The 23,611-nt window shown below is 36.5% G+C and overlaps 1 long non-coding RNA gene across 2 annotated transcripts; it reads left to right on the top strand.

Annotated features, from left to right (window-relative positions):
* The first annotated feature begins 16,618 nt into the window (after nucleotides 1-16,618).
* Nucleotides 16,619-21,349, top strand: LOC130459229 (uncharacterized). 2 transcript variants are annotated; one of them, XR_008918473.1, is made up of 5 exons: nucleotides 16,619-16,637; nucleotides 16,815-16,921; nucleotides 17,396-17,459; nucleotides 17,579-17,689; nucleotides 21,102-21,349. It is a non-coding gene; the product is annotated as an uncharacterized lncRNA (long non-coding RNA). The 2 variants fall into 2 exon arrangements; XR_008918472.1 differs by lacking the exon at nucleotides 16,619-16,637 and having other exon boundaries at nucleotides 16,749-16,921.
* The last annotated feature ends 2,262 nt before the right edge of the window (nucleotides 21,350-23,611 follow it).

Genomic DNA, 23,611 nt, shown 5'->3' with positions numbered 1-23,611 from the left:
ACTTTTTATAAAAACATTGTTGCTAATTAATTATTATTTTATGATAATGATTAATTAAGTTTTATTGTTCTCTCTCTCTCTCTCTCTCTCTATATATATATATATATATATATATATATATATCTAATTTACTATATATTTTTGGATGTATATATATGTTATCATGCAAAGGCCGGCCGGAATGAAGAACAATATATGCTTTGAAATTGTGACGTTTAGGAGGTTCTAAATTTGTTTGGCGGTAAAAATATAGTATAAAATTGTGACCCATAGAAGGTTCTAAATTGGTTTGGCGGAAAAAATATAGTATCAAATTGTGACCCTCAGAGGGGTCTAGATTTGGTGGAGTGAAAATGTTAACACTAGAAATGACTGAGTGAAGGGTCGAAAGATGCGTTGTTGTTGCGCGAAAGGAGAGTAAATAGCGACGAAGTAGATAGTCGAAATATTTCAACTAGACGAACCGTTGCAATATGGAAAATATCGACGCTCTGCAGCGAGGAAAATGGAGACAATATCGACGCTTTAAGCCGCCGGAAAATATCGACCATCAAAATTTCGACCGTTCAGCGAAGCGTCGATATAAAAAATTTCGACGCCCTAGAGCGTCGAGAAATACCAGAAAAAGCGTCAAAATATGCCGTGTTTTCCCGTAGTGTGTTCGACTCGAATTTCTTCGAGGTCTACTTTTCTCCCACTTGTCATTTTGGAAATGTGATCTTTCTCCAAAAAGACACCATCTCGAGCAACAAACACCTTGTTCTCAGATGTATTGTTGAAGTAATACCCCTTTGTTTCCTTTGGATAGCCCACAAGGATACATTTGTCAGATTTTGGATGAAGTTTGTCTGAAATTAATCGTTTGACGTATACTTCACATCCCCAAATCTTAAGAAAAGACACATTTGGAGGCTTTCCAAACCATAATTCATATGGAGTCTTTTCGACAGCTTTAGACGGAGCTCTATTTATAGTGAGTGCAGCTGTATTTAGTGCATGTCCCCAAAATTCTAATGGAAGTTTGGCCTGACCCATCATTGACCTGACCATGTCTAGCAAGGTTCTGTTCCTCCGTTCCGACACACCGTTCCATTGTGGTGTTCCAGGAGGAGTCAATTCTGATAGAATTCCACATTCTTTCAGATGGTCATCAAATTCATAGCTCAGATATTCACCGCCTCTGTCAGACCGCAGTGCCTTAATATTCTTGCGTAATTGATTCTCTACTTCACTCTGAAATTCCTTGAATTTGTCAAAGGATTCAGACTTATGCTTCATTAGGTAGACATAACCATATCTACTGAAGTCATCAGTGAAAGTGATAAAGTAGCTGAAACCACCTCTAGCATTCGTACTCATTGGTCTACATACATCTGTATGGATTAAACCCAATAGTTCATTTGCTCTTTCTCCAACTTTAGAGAAAGGTTGCTTTGTCATTTTGCCAAGTAAACATGATTCGCATTTACCATAATCCTCTAAGTCAAATGGTTCTAGAATTCCTTCCTTTTGAAGTCTTTCTAAGCGTTTCAAGTTTATATGGCCTAATCGATAATGCCACAGATAGGTGAGATCTGAATCATCCTTTTTGGCCTTTTTGGTATTTATGTTATATACTTGTTTGTCGTGATCTAATAAATAAAGTCCATTGACTAATCTAGCAGATCCATAAAACATCTCTTTAAAATAAAACGAACAACTATTGTCTTTTATTAAAAAGGAAAATCCCTTAGCATCTAAGCAAGAAACTGAAATGATGTTTTTAGTAAGACTTGGAACATGGAAACACTCTTCCAGTTCCAAAACTAGCCCGGAGGGCAACGACAAATAATAAGTTCCTACAGCTAATGCAGCAATCCGTGCTCCATTTCCCACTCGTAGGTCACTTCACCCTTGCTTAACTTTCTACTTCTTCTTAGTCCCTGTGGATTGGAACATAAGTGTGAGCCACAACCTGTATCTAATACCCAAGAAGTTGAATTAGCAAGTATACAGTCTATAACGAAAATACCTGAAGATGGAACGACTGTTCCGTTCTTCTGATCTTCCTTTAGCTTCAAGCAATCTCTCTTCCAATGCCCCTTCTTCTTGCAGTAGAAGCATTCGGATTCAGAAGTGGGTTGACTGACCTTCCTCTTTACAGATTTGGCGCCAGTTTGCTTAGTTGGGCTGGCCTTGTTGCCACCTTTCTTAGCATTCCTCTTCTTTCCAGATTTCTTGAACTTGCCCCCACGCACCATAAGCACATCCTGCTTATCACTTTTGAGCGTCTTTTCAGCGGTCTTCAGCATACCGTGAAGCTCAGTGAGCGTTTTGTCCAGACTATTCATACTGTAGTTCAGTTTGAACTGATCATACCCGCTATGAAGAGAATGGAGGATGGTGTCTATAGCCATTTCCTGAGAAAATTGTTGATCCAGCCGACTCATATTCTCAATGAGTCCAATCATTTTGAGAACATGTGGACTTACGGTCTCGCCTTTCTTAAGCTTGGTCTCAAGAATTTGCCTATGAGTCTCGAATCTTTCGACTCGAGCCAGATCTTGGAATATGTTCTTCAACTCACTGATGATTGTGAAAGCATCTGAGTTTATGAACGTTTTCTGCAGATCTGCACTCATGGTGGCGATCATTAGACATTTCACATCCTTGTTGGCATAAATCCAACGATTGAGGGCTGCCTGAGTGACCCCGTCGCCTGCGGCTTCGGACATCGCCTCTTCTAGGACATACTCCTTTTCTTCCTGCATAAGAACTATTTGCAAGTTCCTTTGCCAGTCAAGGAGGTTTTTCCCGCTCAACTTCTCCTTTTCGAGAATTGATCGAATGTTGAATGAATTGTTGTTTGCCATATTTAAAACTACAATTGAAAAGAATAAACAAATAAATAACCATTCACATTTTCTCTTAATAAACTTAAATTCTAGCATACATGCATAATTCAATGTTCATTAAGCATTTTATTCAAGTTATGTGTTCCGGCAGGTGTGAATAAAATGATTCCAAGATCCTAAAATCATTGAAGAACTAAGCACAGTTTGTCGACTTAGTCCTAAAACATCTTAGGTAAGCAAAAGCCTTTTGCTAATAGTCTAGAAACTATTCTTGGTTGATAGGTACGTCTAAGAACTTATTAGGTAAACCTATCGATTTTGCCACGACATAAAAGGACTCCTTACTTATATCGTTGAGTTTCACCAAAACTAACATGTACTCACAATTATTTGTGTACCTTGCCCCTTTAGGACCAATAAGTAACACCTCGCTGAGCGAAAACTATTACTAGATTGATGTAAAGGATATCCAAGCAAGTGTATATTTTGGCATGGCACCTTTTAACTCAATTTTTAAGTTTGGAACTTAAGGCTCTTACTATGTTGGTTAGATTTTAAGTGAACTAAAATCCTTAATCATGCAACATAATCAAGCTTTTGATCTCATGTATTTTAAGACATATTTAAAAGCAATAAATAACTTAAAACATGCATAAGATAAATGTGATCTAGTATGGCCCGACTTCATCTTGAAGCTTTAACTTCAAAGTCCGTCTTGAAAATCTCCGTGGGAGGCACCATTTTCTTCAAATAGGATAAGCTATAATTAAAACTAATTACAACTATTTGATGGTACGCAGACCATATTTGAATTGAAAAACAACTTTGGTACTTTAGACCAATTACATTCAAATTAATGGTACGCAGACCATATTTTCTATCCTATTTGGGCCATACTAGTCACTTCATAACCTGCAAAACAGTACATATACAATATATACCATTCACCCATTCATTATCATGAATGGCCCACATAGCTGGTTAGTAAAACACATTATGCATCACATAAACATTTGCAGCAATTAATCAAGGGCACCAATAATCTACAAATTATTCAGTCCTTATTAATTCTAATCAAGTTGTTTTAACCTTAAGGATTTGTAGACATAATCAAGAGTTTATGACTAAACAGGGCTCCCACTTAAACCAATAAATTCATATGCTTTACTAATTTTAAACCTAAAAATGTATTTCTAGTCTAACCGGAAACATACAAATTTAATTAAAATTTAAAGCTCATATAAATTTATAATTGAATCCAAAAAGTTTAATTTAATTTCAGTCGTATTTAAATTAATTCATCATTTTAATTTTAGTAAAATAATTAGAATAAATAAAATTATTATAATTACAATATTCAAAATTAAAATCCAAGAAAATAATTTAAATTATTAATTTTAAAATTAATTAAAATTACGTAAACTGAAAATTTCAAATTAAAATTTCAAAACGATCTAATCGCAACGCAACAATCCCACGCAACGCACGCCCATGGGCCACACGCACACAACCATCGCTGGCCATGTGCGCGCAGCCCATGCGCTGCGTCGCATCGCTGCTGCTCACCATCGCAAGGCATCAATCGAACACGCGAGCTGGTGCTCGCTGCGCGCGCCAGCGCTCGATGCACGCGAGCCATCGCTCGCTGCGCTCGCTCGCCAGCGCTCGATCCATGCGAGCCATCGCTCGCTGCGCGCCTGCCTTTCCCGCACGCGAGCTTGCGCTCATCGCACGAGGCAGCAGTATGCGAGCTGGCGCTCGCTGCGCGCGAGCCATCGACGCTGTCCGTAGCGCTCGTGGCACGCGAGCTTGCGCTCGCTGCGCGCGAGGCTCCGCATGCTTGCGCGAGGCAGTGCGCGCTGTTGCGCAGCACGCTTGCTGCCCACACGCGACTGCTCGTGCCTTGCTCTCGCCCCTTCCCACACGCCCATGGCTCACAGCCCACGACACAAGGCAGGGCTGCTGCCTTGTGCTCGTGCACCATGCCCTTGCTCGTTGCATTCGTACCGCATGGGCGACGAGCTCCCTTGCTCGTCGTCGCATGCCCGCACTATACAACACCCCTTAAGGGTAACACGTAGCGTCAATTGCTTTGTGCGTGCAAGTTATATGAGCGAGTCGCATAAAATTAAAAATTTATATTCAAAATTAATGACAAATTAATAAATAATATTAATTTCATAATTTTAGGGCGAAAAAATCGAAAATTTATTATTTAATTGATTTCCGATTAACATGGATTCAAGTCTAGGTCATAAAAATTTAAAATTTAACATAAATTTACAATTTTTATGGTGGTTTTTAATCATAGGTATCTAATTAAATTATAACTAATTATGAAAATCAAATTAATTCTAAATTATTCCAATTTTCAACAAATTAATCATAATTACAAATTAGATTGCATAATTAACAAGGCTAGGCATTCAAAATTGTTAAACATATACAGTAGGTCAATCAAAAATTCAAGATTTATCAACAAGAATCGCAAATATTTAATTTAACATCTTAAATTTACGAAATTTTGCATTCGAAAAACTAAAACCTCCGAAAAGTCATAGTTAAGCTTCGAATTTGAGAATTCTGGGTTCGGCCGAAAAATATTTTTTTTTTTGTCAAAATTTTAGAATGCCCTTTACATGCGGAATTGACACAAAAATCACTCGATTTGGATGAGTAACGAAGAAACTGCGGAAAAACTGCGTACGTATAATTAAATAAACGCAATTTGCAATTAATTAACAATTACGAAAATTAATCACCCCTTTTAATTCTTGCAAATTTGTAATATTTAACCATGTTTATGCAATTTAGATTATGAAAATAATAAGAGGCTCGTGATACCACTGTCAGATAATGATACATATGACAATTCATAAATCATGCGGAAAAACCATAAAGCCAGGAAAGCATATTATTTACACATAATCATTTAGCATAGTTTAGATGCATACACTTTGTTGCGTGCCTTCCCTAGCTGCGCCCGAACCGAACAAGAACAAGTCTTTAGGACTCCAAATGTCGTCCCTCCGTAGATAGTCCACAGCACGTCCGGATCCGCCTTAAGCTTGACCAACTAGGATCGCCCTTAAGGTACTTAGAATTTTCGGCTATTGTAGGCAATTATATGACTGAATTTTTGCTCTCATTTGAATACTTGAATCATCTATACAAATAATGACCCTAGGCCCTTATTTATAGAGGTATGGAAAAGGAATTGTAATCCTACTAGGATGTGGATTTGTTAATTAGAACTTTATTAGGACTCTAAATAACAAAGCAAATCTAATAGGATTAGGATTTTAATCTTCGCACGAATCCTAATAGGATTAGATTTCCCGTACACGCATCGTACAAGCCGTGCACCCGCGCAGGCCTTGCGGCCCACGACAAGCGCACAACCCATGTGCGGTGCTGCGCGCGCGCCCTTGGTTGGGCCTGGCCTTGCGCTGGGCCTGGTCGTTGCTGTGTGCGGCTCGCGGGGCGATGGCCTGGCTTCGTGCTGGGCCTTCGTCTAGCGGGCCTCGTCCGATGCTAATTCGTATGATACGCTTCCGATTAAATTCCCGATTCCGGAATTCATTTCCGATACGAACAACATTTAATATTTCCGATTCCGGAATTAATTTCCGTTTCGAACAAATATTTAATATTTCCGTTTCCGGAATTATTTTTCGATTCCGATAATATTTCCGATTCTGACAATATTTCCGTTTCCGGCAATATTTCCGATTCCGGCAATATTTCCATTTCCGATAATATTTTCCGATACGTACCATGTTTCCGTTTCCGGCAACATCTACGACTTGGATAATATTTATATTTCCGATACGATCCATATTTCCGTTTCCGGCAATATCATCGTTTCCGGAGTATTCATTTCTTGCCTGTGACGATCTCAGCTCCCACTGAAACCAAGATCCGTCGATTCCGAATATCCATAGATGGAGTATTTAATGCCATTAAATACTTGATCCGTTTACGTACTATTTGTGTGACCCTACGGGTTCAGTCAAGAGTAAGCTGTGGATTAATATAATTAATTCCACTTGAACTGAAGCGGCCTCTAGTCAGGCATTCAGCTCACTTGATCTCACTAAATTATTAACTTGTTAATTAATACTGAACCGCATTTATTAGACTTAATATTATATGCATACTTGGACCACGGGCACTATTTCCTTCACAGTCACCCCCTGGTTCACACTTATCCTAATTCCAAGACCACTATAGCCTTGTGGCATTTTCATGTACACCTTTTCTTGTAATTCACCATGCAAGAAAGCATTTATGACATCCATTTGTACTGCAAATCAGCCAAACATTGCAGTCACTGCTATTAGAGCTCTTACTGTTTTCATTTTAGCCACTGGTTCAAATGTTTCACTATGATCAATCCCATGAATATGTTTGTTTCCAAGAACAACAACCCTGGATTTATGCCTCTCAATGTTACCATCCTTCTTGCTCTTTGTTTTATACAATCACTTGCACCCAATGACATGTTTTTCAGGAGGTATGCTTGTGATTTCCCAAGTTTCATTCAGTTACAGTGCCTCCAGTTCTGTATTCATGGCATCTACCCAATGCTTGTGAACAACTACATGCTTGAAATGCACAGGGTCAGTTGTTCTGATCATTGTGGATAAGAAACAACAAAATTGTTTTTCCAAAGGGAAATGTATCACAGTTATGAATTTTGCAGAAGGTTTAACAGATGGATTCACATAGTTTTCCATACATGTGGGTGGTTTTGTTGGTCTTGGGGACCTTCTCAGAGGTGGTTGAGCCAAGGGTTCATTGGGCTGGTTTGTTTGTGGACTTGAGGATTGTGTTTGGGCTAGTGTTTGGGTTTGTGTTTGGATTTAGTTCAAGGTCGTCAGCATGGTCAATATTGTACTCAATGACAACATCAGAGACTTCATGTTCATTGAACATTGGGACAAGAAGAGGTTTCATATAGATAGATACACAATTTTTGTTCAGGGAAATATGTTCTCATGAAATTTTGCATCCTTTGAGACAAACTGTGACATGTTCAAGAGGTTCAACAACCTAGCTATATCCTTCTAGGTTGCAGGATACCCTAAGAAAACACAAGTTACACCCCTTGCTTCAAATTTATCACCAGTTTGGTCTAGGTTTGAGGCAAAACTCAAACAACCAAAGACTCTTAAGTGATAATTGTAACAACCCGCTCTCTACGAGCTGCTAATTAGAATAGCTTATTAAACATTAATCAAACTTAAGTCTTAATCCACTAAGAATTAAACCAATCTCATCAACAACTTTCATAATTAACCTAAGAATATTCACAAATAAAACTACTACAATTTTATTCAATTCATACAATCCAGCTAGCACATCTCTTTCCCCCGTTCATGATCCTTGATTTTACTTTGGCATTTACTAAACCTGCAAAATCACTACATAAGAAACTGCCCCCACCAGGACAGGTTCAAAGAACAAAGTCAGGGAAACTGAGTACACACTGCCCAACCTGAAACTCATTTTGGTGGCTTAAAACATGATATCGTGATTTATTTATTTGTAAGGTAAAATTGATTTGATACGATCAAAAATCATATTACAAATCAAGCTCAATGAACAAGTTGCATGAAATTAAATCATTTCACATAAATTCTTTAAGTCATTACTGTAATATTCATAATTGATTAAATAAATTAAGCAAAGACTTCAGACTCAATCACTAGGTGTGCAAAATATGTTCATATCATAAGAAGTCTTCAAATCCCCTATTCAACATGATCAAACTTTAACATACACTTTGAAAAGTATCCATCATGGATTCACAATTCGTCTCTCATGATTTTAATTATGAACCTAAGCTAGTACAAACACATCTCGAACCATAATAGCCATTAATGATTTCTCATACCGAATCTCTCATACCAATACACATATGTATTCCTTCGAAGACATTGAAACTCCAATTCGTATCGATCTGGATAATTTATTTTTGAAATAATATCATAAGACTATTATAGCCTTATCAAAAGAGTAACTATAAGTTATTGATACTCCAAAACTATAATTTCTCCAAAAATACTTCTTACAAATGATAAATAACGTATCAAAATCACACTTCGAACTTTTCAAACAATATATGTTTGATATTTCAAAATAAACACACTAATTCTTTCACAATATTTGCTTATTCTAGCAAATTCGAACACATTTTGCCTTTAAACCTTATAAACTAACTAGGGGAAGAGAACACGAATAGAGACGGGTTAAATAACCATTGTCTCCAACTTTTAGGGGTCGTCACCCACCTTTTCACACATGCTTGCAAGACTTTTAGGACATGTCCCCACACAGATGTACAAATGTACGTTTACACGGATGCACAGAAGTGCATTTACACAGATCACAAACAAATACACAAGTGTTGTTCATGGCCGTTGTTAATTAACGACTTCTTCCCCACTAAAATCACAGTAAAAAAAAACATATCTTAAAGATTAAAGAAATCCATAAAACAAATTATTCACAATCTCATTTCGCAAACAAATCTTATACAAATATCTTGAATACACACTGAAATCTTGTAACAAGATTATGATAATTATGTTCAAAATATCGTTTAAAAATAATAACAAAATATTCACATCTTTTCGCAAACTTTATACACGTGAATCTTGAAAAACGTATTAAGTTTAGTGCACACATATATATAATTCAATTTTCTTGAAAGCCCTCAAGGGCAAGTGTAGCCCAAGGCATATCTGAGGTTCATAACTTATCTCAAACTATATACTCACGGCTCTAAGTACTGTAAAAACTCAATCTTAGTTCCCCTAAATCCTTAACTTTCAAACGCACAATTGTAATTCCATTCCAATTCGGGTTGTAACCCAAATATCACACTTTCCAGCCATTCCAACTCATAGTCACAAATCACAATAGTATAATGCTTAATATAGTAAGCCTAAAAAGACTCAATTAGAACATACAACCTCCATAGCTTCAAGTATTGATCATATGAATCTCACTTATGGATAATACCAGATGCATATGAGTTATACTAAATTAGCCCAATAGTTCAAATTAAACAAGTCAACTTGATTTAATTCCCTGTTCCATCGCATATAGTTATAAACTCTAAGTTAAATAATATATTTCTCTTAAGTTTTTATTTATCACAAAATCGAAAATTCTTATCAAGCATAAGACACATAGAACTATACTTATAACTCCCTCAATCGAATCTTCAAAGTATAAATAGCTTATATTATATCATACTTACTCAAATAATAATAATAATAATCCTTCAAATTCGAAAGTACCCTTTAAAAAAAATCACATTAAGATCTCAAATTGAAATATCATCTTAATCAAATGTTTTAAAAAAATATTAAATATCATATCATAATTAGTGGAGCAAAGAATAATTTGGTAAATACAGACTATAGTGTATAATTGGAAAATCGGTTAATGAAGCAAATAATGCCCTTGGTCCAAGTATGCATTTAATGTTAAGTCTAATAAATGCGGTTCAGTATTAATTAACAAGTTAATAATTCAGTGAGATCAAGTGAGCTGAATGCCTAGCTAGAGGCCGCTTCAGTTCAAGTGGAATTAATGATATTAATCCACAGCATACTCTTGACTGAACCCGTAGGGTCACACAAATAGTACGTAAACGGATCAAGTATTTAATGGCATTAAATACTCCATCTATGGATATTCGGAATCGACGGATCTTGGTTTCAGTGGGAGCTGAGATCGTCAAAAGCAAGAAATGAATACTCCGGAAACGATGATATTACCGGAAACGGAAATATGGATCGTATCGGAAATATAAATATTATCCAAGTCGTAGATGTTGCCGGAAACGGAAACATGGTACGTATCGGAAAATATTATCGGAAATGGAAATATTACCGGAATCGGAAATATTGCCGGAAACGGAAATATTGTCAGAATCGGAAATATTATCGGAATCGGAAAATAATTCCGGAAACGGAAATATTAAGTATTTGTTCGAAACGGAAATTAATTCCGGAATCGGAAATGTTAAATATTGTTCGTATCGGAAATGAATTCCGGATTCGGGTATTTAATCGGAAGTGCATCGTACGTATTAGCATCGGACGAGACTTGCTAGACGAAGGCCCAGCACGAAGCCAGGCCCGCGTCCAGCAAGCCAAGCGCCCAACACCAACGCTGTTAAAGCCTCGCCAGGCCCAGCGCAAGGCCAGACCCAGCAAGGCCATGGCGCGCGCGCGAGCTCGTGGGCTGCGGGTTGTGCTGCTCGCGTGGGCCGCAAGTAGGGATGGCAACGGGTAGGATCTGGACCGGATCCTCTAGGATCCAGATCCAGACCCGTTTTTTAGGCAAGGATCCAGATCCTACCCGGATCCGCTGGGTAATTAAATTGAGGATCCAGATCCAGATCCTACGGATCCGGGTCCAAAACGGATCCTAACTTATTTTTTCATCAAACGAAACTAATTTTCATTTTAACCTTAAAACATAGTTTAATAAAACTTCAATAACAAAGCTATTTTTCCATACAAGCATTTACTAAAATAAAATTTAACAAATCCAACATAAATAATACTAAAAGTTCAAAAACTTCAATAATACTACAAGTCTTAAGTCTTTACTTTTATATTTTTATATATTTTTTTTATAAAAACGGGTAAACGGATCTGGATCCGGGTAATGACTTAGGACCCGATCCAGATCCGTTTTTAAAACCAAGGATCCATATCCTACCCGGATTCGTCGGGTCCAAAAATTGAGGATCCAGATCCGTTGAAAACGGATCTGGATCCACGGATCCGGGTCGGGTCCATTACCCACTGCCATCCCTAGCCGCAAGGCTTGCGCGGGCTGTGCGGCTCGTGCCGTGCTCTTGCTCGTGCAACGCTTGTGTTCAATACAAATCCTAAAGCTAATGGAATTTGTTCTATGATTAAATCCTAATCCTAATAAAGATAGAATTTGCTTAATAGAGTTTTAATAAGATTCTAATTAAACAAATTGGTATCCTAATAGGATTCCAAATCCTTTTCCATAACTCTATAAATAGGTGCCTAGGTTCACAATTTACAGAGACGATTTCAAGTATTCAAAGCTAGGATTTTTAAGCAAAAATCAGCCAAACACTTGCACCCTAATAGCCGAAAATTCTAAGAACCTTAAGGGCGATTCTAGTTGGTCAAGCTTAAGGCGGATCCGGACGTGCTGTGGACTTTCTACGGAGGGACGACACTTGGAGTCCTAAAGACTTGTTCTTGTTCGGTTCGGGCGCAGCTAGGGAGGGCACGCTACAAAGTGTATGCATCCTAGACTAATTATATGAGTATGTGCAATTAATATGATTCCTGATATTAAGGTTTTTCCGCATGATTTATGTTCTTCATATGTATCATAACCTAACAGTGGTATCACGAGCCTCTTATTATTTGCATAATCTATTATTGCTTAACATGGTTAAATTTTACAAATTTGCAAAGAATTAAAAGGGGTGATTAATTTTCATAATTGTTAATTAATTGCAAATTGCGTTTATTTAATTATATGTACGCAGTTTTTCGGCAGTTTCTTCGTTACTCATCCAAATCGAGTGATTTTGTGTCAATTCCGCATGTAAAAGGCATTCTAAAATTTTGACTAAAAAATTATTTTTCGGCCGAACCCAGAATTCCCAAATTCGAAGCCTAACTATGACTTTTCGGAGGTTTTAGTTTTTCGAACGCAAAAATTTGTAAATTTAAGATGTTAAATTGAATATTTGCGATTCTTGTTGATAAATCTTGAATTTTTTATTGACCTACTGTATATGTTTAACAAATTTGAATGCCTAGACTTGTTAATTATACAACCTAATTTGTAATTATGATTAATTTGTTGAAATTCGAATAATTTAGAATTGATTTGATTTTCATAATTAATTAAGGATTTAATTAGGTATCCATGATTAAAAACCCCCATAAAAATTGTTAATTTATGATAAATTTTAAATTTTTATGACCTAGATTTGAATCCAAGTTAATCGGAAATTAATTGATTAATAAAGTTTCGATTTTTCGCCCTAAAATTATGAAATTAATATGATTTATTAATTTGTCATTAATTTTGAATTAAAAATTTTAAATTTTTACGAAAAACGCTCATAAATGTTGCACGCACAAAGCAATGGATGCTACGTGTCACCCTAAAGGGGTGTTGAATAGTGCGGGCACACGACGACGAGCAAGGGAGCTCGTCGCCCATGCGGTACGAATGCAGCGAGCAACATAGCATGGCGCGCGCGCGAGGCAAAGGTGCTGGCCGTGTGTGCTATGCGATGGGCGTGGGCAATGGGCAAGGCACTGCGAGCAGTCGCGTGTGGGCAGCAAGCGTGCTGCGCCACAACGCGCACTGCCTCGCGCCAGCGAGCGCTGGCTCGCGTGCAGCGAGCGATGCCTCGCGAGGGAAAGCAGCAGCAGACGCGACATAGCGCAGAGGCTGCGCGTAGCGTGGCCATCGATGGCTGCGTGTGCGTGTGGCGTGTGGCTGCGTGTGGCGTATGGCTGTGTGTGCCTTGTGCAACGATCAATCGAGCGGGGCGTAGCTGCCTCGTGGCTCGATGGGGCTTGGGCGCAAGCCCAAGTGCTTTGTCTTGCAACGATTGATACGTTTTGTTTTTTAATTTTGAATTTTCAGTTCGGAAATAGTTTTAATTAATTTTAAAATTAATAATTTAAATTGTTTTCTCGGGATTTAATTTTGATTATTATAATTATTATAAATTGTAATTTATACTAATTATTTTACAAAAATTAAACCTTGAATTAATTTAAATTCGTTTAATTCAACTAAAAATAAATTAAATGGATTCGATTATAATTTTATATGAGCTTTAAATTTTAATTAAACTTGTATGTTTCCGGTTAGACTAGAAATACATTTTTATGTTTAAAATTAGTAAAGCATATAAAGTTATTGGTTTAACTGGGAGCATTTTTAGTCATAAACTCTTGATTAGGTCTGCAAATCCTTTAAGGTTAAAACAACTTGATTAGAATTAATAAGGACTGAATAATTGGTAGATTATTGGTGCCCTTGATTAATTGCTGCAAATATTTATGTGATGCATAACAATGTGTTTTACTAACCAGCTAAGTGGGCCATTCATGATAATGAATGGTGAATGGTATATATTGTATATGTACTGTTTTGCAGGTTATTGAAAGTGACTAGTATGGCCCAAATAGGATAGAAAATATGGTCTGCATACCATTAATTTGAATGTAATTGGTCTAATGCACCAAAGTTTGTTTTTCAATTCAAATATGGTTTGCGTACCATCAAATACTTGTAATTAGTTTAATTATAGCTTATCCTATTTGAAGAAAATGGCGCCTCCCATGGTGAAATTCAAGACGGAGTTTCCAGTCCATTTTTCAAGACGGACTTTGAAGTTGAAGCTTCAAGATGAAGTCGGGCCATACTAGATCACATTTATTTTACGCATGCTTTAAGTTATTTATTGTTTTAAATATGTCTTAATTATGCACGAGATTATGGCTTGATTATGTTGCATGATTAAGGATTTTAGTTCACTTAAAATCTAACCAACATAGTAAGAGCCTTAAGTTCCAAACTTTAAAAATTGAGTTAAAAGGTGCCATGCCAAAATAACACTTACTTGGATAACCTTTACATCAATCTAGTAATAGTTTTATGCTCAGCGAGGTGTTACTTATTGATCCTAAAGGGGTAAGGTACACTAATAATTGTGAGTACATGTTAGTTTTGGTGAAACTCAACGATATAAGTAAGGAGTCGTTTTATGTCGTGGAAAAATTGATAGGTTTACCTAATAAGTTCTTAGACGTACCTATTAACCAAGAGTAGTTTCTAGACTATTAGCAAAAGGCTTTTGCTTACCTAAAAGATTTTAAAAGTGAGTCTAAATACATAATGTGCTTAATTCTTCAATGGTTTTAGGGTCTTGGAATCATTTTATTCACACCTGCCGGAACACATAACTTGAATAAAATGCTTAATGAACATTAAATTATGCATGCATGCTAGAATTTAAGTTTATTAAGAGAAACTGTGAATGATTATTTATTTGTTTATTCTTTGTCAATTGTAGTTTTAACTATGGCAAACAACAATTAAAACATCATCATGGGTTATGAGCTTATGGTCAAGCTGAACCTAACGAATTTTCTTGAATGGGAAGCTAAGCTTGTTGAAATAGTCAGACTCAATGGACTTGAGTATGTACTGTTGCATCCCATGCCAAGCTACTATGCCAGAGACATGACCCCGGAAAGATTTTCCGCCTGGGATGCGGATCTCAAAAAGGTTATGAGTCTCATGCTGAACAATATCCCTGATGAATGGGCTAGAAGGTTTGTAGCTTACGAACCTTTTACGCTCATCAATAATCTGAGGGATATCTGTCGTGGAAGCACTGAGGACAGGGACCTAAACGTCCATGAGTTGATTGAATCAATGTCTGGTCTAAAGGTTAGTTCTCCCAACAGGTGTTATAGGATGGAGGTCCAAGAAACACATGTTCAGCTCCTTCGCACTAAACAAAGGGTAGGCGTCCCACTAATGTTCCATGTGGAGCTTATGCTTTCATATTTTGATCGCCTAAGTCTGCTAGGAATACCAATAAGCGAAAGGATGGCAGTCTCTATCTTGCTCAATTCACTGCATAGTGGGTTTGGTCGCTTCAAGCAACTATACCTAAGTGAACCAAGAGAAGAAACAGTTGCAGAATTTGTTCACCTTGTCAGGAAGGCTGAGATAATACTCGACTGTGAAGCCAAAGATTTACTAAGGGCTAAAGGGAGACCCTTCAAGAAAGGTGGAAAGTCCAAGGGCAATGGTAAATCAAAGCAGGACAAGTCCACATCAAGCTGTCTTTATTGTGATGGAAAAGGCCATTACAAAAGAAAATGTCTGAAGCTTAAGGAAGATCAGAAGAACGGAACAATCGTTCCATCTTCAGGTATTTTCGTTATAGACTGTATACTTGCTAATTCAACTTCTTGGGTATTAGATACAGGTTGTGGCTCACACTTATGTTCCAATCCACAGGGACTAAGAAGAAGTAGAAGGTTAAGCAAGGGTGAAGTCGGCCTACGAGTGGGAAATGGAGAACGGATTGCTGCATTAGCTGTAGGAACTTATTATTTATCGTTGCCCTCTGGGCTAGTTTTGGAACTGGAAGAGTGTTTCCATGTTCCAAGTCTTACTAAAAACATCATTTCTGTTTCTTGCTTGGATGCTAAGGGATTTTCCTTTTTAATAAAAGACAATAGTTGCTCGTTTTATTTTAAAGAGATGTTTTATGGATCTGCTAGATTATTCAATGGACTTTATTTATTAGATCACGACAAACAAGTTTATAACATAAATAGCAAAAAGGCCAAAAAGGATGATTCAGATCTCACCTAGTACTGCTGCTGCATACTGTCTACATCTATTCTGAACAGCTGTTGCTGCTCTTGTGCATCATTTTATGCGTCACCAATATTGGTGCTTCTTTCTTTAATGATGCACGTCTCATATCAGCAGGTTCTGTTTAGGTCAACTAGTTCCATGGTACTTAGTCTCGTGGTAGTCTACAGAGCCATGCAGTTTTGCAGCAGCTGGTGTGGGTGTTTAGGGCCGAAGTGTGTTTTGTTCTGGTCAGCAGTAGAAGGATGTTGGATGCTGGTTATAGCTGGTTTCTTAAACTCAATTGCAAGTTTGCAATGCTACCTGAAAAGGGTCTTTAAAGTTAGATGTCGCAAACGCATAGCTGCTGATTGTTGAGGTTTGGTAAGAGTTGACCTTGGTTGACTTCTTCTAATATGTTGTTTGGTATGTTGTGTCTGATCTACACTGTTGTGTTATACATATCTGCTTTTCTACTACGTGCATCTAGTCAATTTATTGTTCTACTTCTAGGGTTTCTGTTTCTACCCTTTAAAATCCTTGCAATCTTATATGCTGCAGTGCCGATTCAAAAGCAGACTGTTGCAAACTCTACTGTCCAAATGATTATTGCGCTGGCATTCATAAATATTAGCTTGCTTTACGTGGAGCTTAAGAAGATTGACGAGGTTAGTTATTTGTGCATTTGTTTCTTGTCATTTTTTATCCATGATTTCAGTCACTTGTTCTCTTTCTTATAGTTTAAGATTGTTCCATAAGTTGACATTTACTTTTAAAAACCCCCGTAACTACAATGTTTGGTAGCTAGTATAAAAAAGCTTAGTTCACAATTGTTGTTCTGATCTAGTGAACTGATTTTGTTAAATGAAAGATCAGATCCGAAGCATCAGATCAGAAGCATGCTTGTGAACTGATCTGCTTCGGATCTGATCTTTCATTTCACAAACTCTGTTGCTGCTTCTGGTCTGTTCTTTCATTTCTGTTGCGAGAAGATCATAACACTCACAACTGATATGCTGCTTCTTGTGTTCAACTATAGACTATTACATACTGAGCATTTCTTGTACTGATCTGCTGTACTGATCAATTCACCAGATCAGAACAGCAGTTGTGAACTGACCTGATGTGAACTGATGCTGCAGATTTGTTGTGAACTCATTCTGGGATGGTGAACGAAAGTCGTAGCATTGATTGTCACTTATTGAGGTTGGATGCCTAATCTCTGTCTTTTTGCAATGACTGGATTTCATGGTAATATTGTTGTCTTTTTGTGACATGATGCATTAAGTTTTTATTATTCACTTTTTGAACCATTTGACAAACAGGTCAGATCTCTTTTCGGAGTCTCAGAGGATTCAATAAACAATCCAAACCCGAACCCAGGGTATTCCAGATGCTCGCACATATCTTTTGGATTTGAAGGAGATACGGCTCAAGTATGTGTACAATACTAAATGTTTTCCTTGTTGTTGTAGTATCCCCCTACCCGTACACATTTTACATGAGCTATTGGATATATATTTATATATATATAAATTTCAATTAGCCATTCATCTTATCTAGTTCAGCTATGCGAAAATATGTCTGCAATTCTGCATTTTTCTGTTTAGGGTAACAAGCTGGTTGACATTTTTCTGTTTAGGGTAACAAGCTGGTTGACATGGTTCATATTTCTTTTGTGCGAAAGCGTTATCCATCTTACACAATCTGCTGCCTCACAAATAGGTTAATGTTTTTTATCAATAAAAGTTGAGAATATTTGCAAGAATATGGTTTCCTTCATTTAATTGCTTCACATGTTCTATTTTTTTGTGCTGCATACTGATATGAACATGTTCTGTGTTTCTGTACTGATGTGCTGCATTTTGATATGGTCATATTTTGCCTTTCTAATCTTTATTGATGCTAGCTTGCTGATCTGCACTAATGCTTAATGATATGCACTAATGCTTAATGATATGCTTGGTCTTTTATGTCTAATATGTACATCTGTACAGATCTTCTTTCTGCTGCATTTGCAATAAGTTGACTTAGGTTGACTTTCTAGTGAACCTAAGTCAACTTTGTTACAACTTAATAATGGACAAATGGGTTAGCTCAAAACATACTTTGGTGAAAGAAAAAAATCACCTGTATTGATCCAATAAACCTTAAATGTGCTTAACTAGACCTAACTAGGTGACATTGAGTTGAAAGTTGGGAGCGAAATGATCCATTTTAATCAAAATATGACCTATAATGATCAAACGAGCCTTAAATGTTCATAACTTGACCAGCGTAGGTGAGAATGAGTCTTAGAAATATAAAACTAAGTATATTAAACATGTAGGATTTAAAATACTTATATAGGTTCATTACTTCAAAGTTGGTAGTGAAATAAGTCATATTAGTCAATATATGACCTATAATGATCAAACGAGCCTTAAATATGCATAACTTGACCAAATTAGGTGAGAATGAGTCTTAGAATTATAAAACTAAGAATATTATACATATAAAGGGTTTAAAATACTTAATTAGGTTCATTAGTTGACAATTGGGAGCGAAATAAGTCATTTTAGTAAAAATATGACATATAATGATCAAACTAGCCTTAAATATGCATAACTTGACCGAAGTAGGTGAAATGGAGTCTTAGAAACTTTAAACTAAACCTAATAAACATGTAAGGGATTAAGATACTTATTTAGGTTCATTAGATGAAAGTTGTGACTAAAATAAGGCATTTTAGTCAAAATATGACTTAAAATGAACAAACGAGCCTTTAATGTTCATCACTTGACCAATGGATGTGGGAATGAGACTTAGGAATATTAAATTAAGTTTAATAACATGTAATGAGTTTAGAACAATGTATAAAAAGGCTCAAGGCGCAACAAGGCGATTTGGGGTTCCCAGCGCCTTAGGCGCGCCTCGGTGCGCCTCATTGAAGTGAGGCGCCCTAATAAAAAGTTAAAAAAAAAAAAGTGAAAAAATGGTGAGTGCCTTGGTAGGTGCGCCTTTTTTGCGACTTTGTGCGCCTTTTTGCGCCTTGGTGCGCTTGATTGAAATCGCCTCGCCTAGACAATAAAAGGCGCTGGCTCCAATCGCCTTGCGCCTCAGAGCCTAGGCGCGCCTTAAGCGCGCCTTTTTATACACTGGTTTAGAAAGCTTATTTAGGTTCCTTAGTTGATAGTCGGGACCGAAATAAGCCATTTTAGTCAAAATATGAATTATAATGAACAAACTAGCCTTAAATGTTCATAACTTTACCAAAGTAGGTAAGAATGAGATTTAGAAACATTAAAATACATCTAACAAACATGTAAAGGGTTTAAAATACTTATTTAGGTTCATTAGTTGAATGTGGAGACCGAAATAAGTCATTTTTAGTGAAAATATGAACTATATTGAACTAACGAGCCTTAAATGTGCATACCTTGACAAAAGTCGGTGATAATGAGTCTTTGAAACATAAATCTAAGTGTATTAAACATGTTAAGGGTTTAAAATACTCATTTAGGTTCATTAGTTGAAATGTGGAACCGAAATAAATCATTTAAGCCAAAATGTGACCTATAATTATCAAATGAGCCTTAAATGTGTATAACTTGACCAAAGTGGGTGATAATGAGTTTTTGAAATATAAAGCTAAGTGTATTAAACATGTAAAGGGTTTAAAATACCTATTTAGGTTCATTAGTTGAAAGTTTGGACCGAAATAAGACATTTTAGTCAAAATGTAACCTATACTTATCAAACGAGTTTCATATATGCATAACTTGACTAAAGTAGGTGAGAATGAGTATTTGAAACATATATCTAAGTATATTAAACATCTAAAGGGTTTAAAATACTTATATAGGTTCATTGGTTGAAAGTTAGAACCGAAATAAGCCATTTTAGTCAAAATGTGGCCTATAATGATCAAACGAGTCTTAAATGTGCATAATTTGACCAAAGTATGTGAGAATGAGTATTTGAAACATAAAATTGTATGTTAAACATATAAAGACTTTAAAATACTAATTTAAGTTCATTAGTTGAAAGTTGGGATTGAAATTAGCCATTTTAGTCAAAATGTGACCGATAATGAACTAACGAAACTTAAATGTGCATAACTTCACCAAAATAGTGAGAATGAGTCTTTGAAACATAAAACTAAGTGTATTAAACATGTAAAGACTTTAAAATACGCATTTAATTTCATTTGTTGAAAGTTGGGACCGAAATTAGCTATTTTAGTCAAAACGTGACTGATAATGAACTAACGAAGCTTAAATGTGCATAACTTCGCCAAAATGGTGAGAATGAGTCTTTGAAACATAAAACTAAGTGTATTAAACATGGAAAGACTTGAAAATACTCATTTAAGTTCATTAGTTGAAAATTAGAATCGAAATAAGCCATTTTAGTCAAAATGTGGCCTATAATGATCAAGCGAATCTTAAATGTGCATAATTTGACCAAAGTATGTGAGAATGAGTCTTTGAAACATAAAACTAAGTGTATTAAACATGGAAAGACTTTAAAATACTAATTTAAGTTCATTAGTTGAAAGTTGGGACCGAAATTAGCCATTTTAGTCAAAATGTAACCGATAATGAACTAACGAGGCTTAAATGTGCATAACCACCAAAATGGGTGAGAATGAGTCTTTGAAACATAAAACTAAGTTTATTAAACATGGAAGGACTTTAAAATATTTATTTAAGTTCATTAGATGAAAGTTGGGACCGAAATTAACCAATTTTATTATTATACGGTTCATTATATCTTTATTATGAACAAATTAAGTCTTAATTTATTGTACGATTCAATAATATAACTAAAGTGTATATATATTTTTTGATGGTTGATCTTTTTAAGGTATACAATTATCCGAGGGAGCGGCCTTTCACCTTTGAGGAAGATAGATGAAGTTCGAGAAATGTTTGCAAAATTCATTACCAGTGATTGTCTTTGATATTTTCTTGTACTGAATCTTAAATTATGGATGCTAGCTAGTTTTTCATATGATTGTAATGTAATCGAATTTTATATTTACAATTATTTACTATTTAATTTAATTATCTATGTAATTGGATACTTTTTATATGACGTATGGAGGTTAATCAGTGGCGTGGTCCAATTGTAATATGTAGCAGGGAAATCGGTTATACAACAAATCTAGATCAAGTGCGGCTCATTTATAGGCTAAGTGCGGCTCATTTTTATGCTTGTGCTGCCCATTGAGATGTCAAGTGCGGGCTCATTTTCAAATTTAGCAGCATCAAATATGTCAAGTGCGAGCTCATTTTCAATATTGGCAGCACCAAATATGTCAAGTGCGGGTTCATTTTCAAAATTGGCAACACCAAATATGTCAAGTGCGGGCTCATATCATAAAATTGGCAGCATAAAATATGTCAAGTGCGGGCTCATTTTCCAAATTGGCAGCACTTGAAACATCAAGTGCTGCCAATATTTTGGCAGCACTTAAGAAACATCAAGTGCGGGCAGGCCATGTGCTGCACATGTAAAAACCCGCACTAAACCCCTTAAAATGAGCCCGCACTTGAGGTTTTTTCCTCTAGTGTATCTGTGGCATTGTCGATTAGGCTATATTAACTTGAAACGCATAGAAAGACTTCAAAAGGAAGGAATTCTAGAACCATTTGACTTAGAGGATTATGGTAAGTGCGAATCATGTTTACTTGGAAAAATGACAAAGCAACCTTTCTCTAAAGTTGGAGAAAGAGCAACTGAACTATTGGGTTTAATCCATACAGATGTATGTGGACCAATGAGTACAAATGCTAGAGGTGGTTTCAGCTACTTTATCACTTTCACTGATGACTTCAGTAGATATGGTTATGTCTACCTAATGAAGCATAAGTCTGAATCCTTTTACAAATTCAAGGAATTTCAGAGTGAAGTAGAGAATCAATTACGCAAGAAGATTAAGGCACTGCGGTCTGACAGAGGCGGTGAATATCTGACCTATGAATTTGATGACCATCTGAAAGAATGTGGAATTCTATCTGAATTGACTCCTCCTGGAACACCACAATGGAACGATGTGTCAGAACGGAGGAACAGAACCTTTCTAGACATGGTTAGATCAATGATGTGTTGGGCCGAACTTCAAATAGTATTTTGGGGACATGCACTAAATACATCTGCACTCACTATAAATAGAGCTCCGTCTAAAGCTGTTGAAAAGACTCCATATGAGTTATGGTTTGGAAAGCCTCCAAATGTGTCTTTTCTTAAGATTTGGGGATGTAAAGTATACGTCAAACGATTAACTTCAGACAAACTTCATCAAAAATATGACAAATGTATCCTTGTGGGCTATTTAAAGGAAACAAAGGGGATTACTTCTACAATACATCTGAGAACAAGGTGTTTGTTGCTCGAGATGGTATCTTTTTGGAAAAGGATCACATTTCCAAAATGACAAGTGGGACAAAAGTAGACCTCGAAGAAATTCGAGTCGAACAACAAAATCTAAAGAATGCTCAAGATGACATTCAGGATGAAACTCGGAGATCTTTAGAAGTATCTGGTGAGAATCATGGACCATCTAGAAATGTAACCCCGCGTAGATCGCAGATATATAGATCTCAACCGGAAAGGTACTTAGGTATTTTGACAAACTAGAGCTATGACGTTCTATTACTTGAAAGTGATGAACCTGCGACTTACAAACAAGCTATGACGAGCCCTAGCTCCAAGCAATGGCAAGAAGCCATGCAATCTGAATTAGACTCCATGTCTGAAAACCAAGTTTGGGATTTGGTCGATTTGCCAAATTGCTACCAAGCCATAGGAAGCAAATGGGTTTTCAAACTGAAAAAGGACAAGGATGGGAAACTTGAAGTTTTCAAAGCTAGATTGGTTGCAAAAGGTTACAGGCAAGTCCACGGTGTGGATTACGATGAAACCTTTTCACCAGTTGCAATGCTGAGTCTATTCGGATAATGTTAGCAATCGTTGCATATTACGATTACGAAATATGGCAGATGGATGTCAAAACCGCTTTCTTAAACGGTGTTTTAGCAGAAACTGTGTTTATGTCACAGCTTGAGGGTTTTGAGGATCCAAAGAATGCTAAAAAGGTATGCAAGCTTAAGAAATCAATCTACGGATTGAAGCAGGCATCAAGGAGCTGGAATATACGTTTTGATGAAGCAGTCAGTGACTTTGGTTTCATCAAGAACGCAGACGAATCTTGTGTATACAAGAAGGTCAGTGGGAGAAAAATTGCTTTTCTAGTATTATATGTCGACGACATATTACTTATCGGAAATGACATTCCTATGTTGAACTCTGTCAAGATTTGGCTTGGGAAATGTTTTTCGATGAAGGATCTAGGAGAAGCACAGTACATATTG

The sequence above is a fragment of the Spinacia oleracea genome, chromosome 4 (genome assembly GCF_020520425.1).
Source record: "Spinacia oleracea cultivar Varoflay chromosome 4, BTI_SOV_V1, whole genome shotgun sequence".
NCBI lineage: Eukaryota > Viridiplantae > Streptophyta > Magnoliopsida > Caryophyllales > Amaranthaceae > Spinacia > Spinacia oleracea.
Note: the sequence above shows the minus strand (reverse complement) of the source record. Positions and strands in the feature narration are given on the sequence as shown.